The following is a 3,473-nucleotide window of genomic DNA, read 5'->3' as shown; positions in this document are numbered from 1 at the left end:
TGGTCTTCATCTCGACATTTAGATACATCGACGATGTATTGTCAATTTACAATGGTAATTTCCATTCTTATATCAATGCATTTTATCCCATCGAACTTGAAATAAAAGATACCATAGAGTGTGACACATTTGCTTCATATATGGATATTTTACTAGAAAAAGGCATTAATTCATTAATAGTCAATTTCGCTTACTTATGCAGCATATACATCTATCACCTTCAAATGGGGTTTACATCTCTTAGTTGATTCGATACACTAGTGCATGCTCTGCGTATGAAACAATTTCCGAGGCGAGGTAAGTTATTAACAAAAAAGTCAATGAAACAAGAATATCAGAAATCTCATTTAAAGTCATCATTACGTAGATTCTATGGTCAATAAAACGACCTTGTCTGCAAATACAATATATCATTAAATCAAATGTTGACTGACGTATAAAAACCATTAATTTCTCACTGAATCTTCGACGGATTTTTCCGTAATTTCCCGATTATGACAAGAGCACATGGCGAGTGTGACCGGTCGGTAGGGGATGCTCACTCCTCTATGGTGTCTGATCCTACCTCTGATGTTTTGGTGGTCCTTGTTTGTATGCTCCAATTTTGTATTATTTAATGGATTTTTGAGCTTGAATATTGTTCCTTTTTTCCATATATTCATTTTCTTAAAAAAAAAAAACAAACAAACAAACAAAAAAGAAAAAGAAAAATAAATGATCTAAACAAACTTTTATCAAAAATTTTGAAGAAAAATTAACAGGTAAGTAAACTTTTTTTTATATGCAAACTGGATTAGTTTAATCGACTAGATTTTTATTTTTTATTCGAATTTTCTCAAAAACTGGATTTAAAGAGACAAAAATGTAGAAAAGTAGGACAGTTGAAGATCGTAGAAAGTTTACATTTTCTTAATATCAAAGAAGTTCATTATTCTTATCAATTATCACCAAAATAAGTTTTTGAAAAATATACCAATTCAAACATCAACATTATTGTTTGTTTTAAGTCCTTATTATATATTACATCTGCCTATATTCGTTGAATGTGTAGGTGTTTTAAAAAAAAAAATACATGAACGGTGGGATTCGAACCCACGACCTGTGGATTAGAAGTCCAGCGCGCTATCCGCTGCGCTACGCGGACGCTTATTTTTTAATATATCGGATTACATAAGGGAAACATATACCTTTATATACTTTATTCAAAATCAAACAATAAAAAAGGAAATTACAAAACAAAGTAATTTTTTGAAATATTTTCCACCTCTTCTCCTATTTTTTTAAATGGGGAAAATATACCTTTATATACTTTATTCAAAACCAAACAATAACAAAAGCAAATTACAAAACAAAGAACTTTTGTAAAAAAAAAATTTCCACCTCTTCTATTCTTTTTTAAAAAGTTTTTATCTTTAAAAAAAAGTATGTTGCAATTTACTGAGAAAATATTTTTTAAAATATTTTAATAATTACATTGTACTTCAGTTCAAAGTATATTTAATTATCATAAGACATTTTCCACTTAATGTGTATTAAATTACTTAAAGAGTTCATAAAGTGAATTTATAATTTATCTACAAATCTGAAGTGAGCTTACTGAAGAAGATCCACACGATCACTAAGAATGCAATAAAAAAATTTCTGGATTCTATCTCTGTTAATTGTTTTGTCCATAGGATCTAAAAGTAAATAACTTTAATAAGCTTGCTGGTTCCTTTTTGATTAAGTATTTATTTTTTTCATCCAAAAGGGATATTAATAAAATCATTAATTAATAGATTAAAGGCCAAAATATGTGGGGAAAAAAAGAAGTAGAAAGATTTCACGATCAGTAAATACTGGTCCCAAGTAACAATGCAGGTGATATTATTGTCTTCGTTTGCAAGACTTCATTTATTTTAAATTTATTTTTTAAGAACTGGGATTTTGTTCTGCAAGGACGTGGTCCAATATTCACTTATCGCCCCCTTCTTATATATGTTTGACAAATAACTTCTTCAAAATCATATGGCAATTTTAAATAATTTTCATATTCCCAACAACCAACATGAATTTGAATAAAATACCGAGATAGAAAATGTCTAAACTTCTTTTAAAAATACAAAGTACGTATCAGTAAATGTTCTACCATGTTTCTTTCTTTGCTCCTTACTAAATATTAACAGTAGTGAATGTATTTTACTAGAAAAGAACATTTAAAGTTAGTAACATTACAATTATAAGCTCTATGATAAACGTGATGACCACTTTTTCTGTCGTCAACTTCCCTTACTTAATAAGCCATATAACCATATCAGCCGCGTATTGGGTTTATGTCCAGTTGATTTGATATGCAATCTTCATATAATTGCTCTATGTTCATTTTTTTTTTCAAAACGAGACACACAATAGTAAACGAGTTGATGAAACAAGAATACCAGCGTTCTATAGACAATAAAATGATCAAGTCAGCAAATACAGCCAAGATTTAGTTGCTTGCTGACAAACTTTTTTTTAATTGTTAGAACATTACTAACATTATTAATTCATCGACAGATTTTCCCATGTTATTTTCCCGACAAGGACAAGGAGTGCACTGTACGTACATGTATGACTGGCGAAAAGATAATTCATACTCCTGCATGGCACCTGATCCCATCTCTGTTGTTTTAAGAGGTCCATGTTTTCTCTATACTCCTAGTTTATGTAGTTTTAATAGTATTTTGAGCCCAACAATTGCACACCGTTATTAGCAAACCTATTTTTGTATTCATATGAAGCAGAATTTGTCCAAAATCATACGTGAAAAGAAGAAAATACTTTGTTTGATATTAAGATATTTTACTTGAAAGAGAGTGTAATGGTAATCTAACAACCAAGCTTTATGACAAACGATATTACTTTTAACTTTTTAAATCGTCAACTTCCCTTTCTTATGCAGCAATATACCTTCATCTCCTGCATAAGGGGTTTACATTTCTTTGTTGATTCGATACGCAATATCATGCTCTGCGTATGAACAATTTTCAGAATGAGGTCTATTAAGTTATTTTTAACAAGTTGTTGAAACAAGAATATCAGCAGTCGCGACTCAAGTCATCATTTCGTAAGTTCTATGGTCGATACAACGACCATGTCAGCAAATACAATTTTTCATTGAGTCAAATGCTGACTAACTTTTTTCATACTGATTGTTAGGTCATTATTTATACACTGAATTGTCGACGGATTTTACCGTTATTTCCCGATCATGACAAGAAGCACATGGCGGGCGTGACCGGTCAGCAGGGGATGCTCCCCCTCCATGGCACCGGATCCCATCTCTGATGTTTTTGAAGTCCGTGTTTTCTCTGCTCCTATTTTAATGGACTTTCGAGGTTGAATACTGTTCGTTATCCCCATATATTTCATTTCATTTTTGTTATCCCTATAATTTACTTAATACTTCTGTTCTTAAACGATGTTCTTGATTTCTCATATGATTTCTTAATATT

The 3,473-nt window shown here is 30.7% G+C and overlaps 1 non-coding gene across 1 annotated transcript; it reads right to left on the bottom strand.

The window, feature by feature from the left end:
• Positions 1-1,071: 1,071 nt before the first annotated feature.
• Positions 1,072-1,144, bottom strand: Trnar-ucu (transfer RNA arginine (anticodon UCU)). Its single transcript has one exon. It is a non-coding gene; the product is annotated as a tRNA-Arg (tRNA).
• Between the last annotated feature and the right edge of the window lie 2,329 nt (positions 1,145-3,473).

Source organism: Saccostrea cucullata, unplaced genomic scaffold (assembly GCF_032062105.1).
Source record: "Saccostrea cucullata isolate Sc308-1 unplaced genomic scaffold, CSIRO_AGI_Scuc_v1 ctg43, whole genome shotgun sequence".
Taxonomy (NCBI): Eukaryota; Metazoa; Mollusca; class Bivalvia; order Ostreida; family Ostreidae; genus Saccostrea; species Saccostrea cuccullata.
This window is presented reverse-complemented; position numbering and strand designations above follow the sequence as displayed.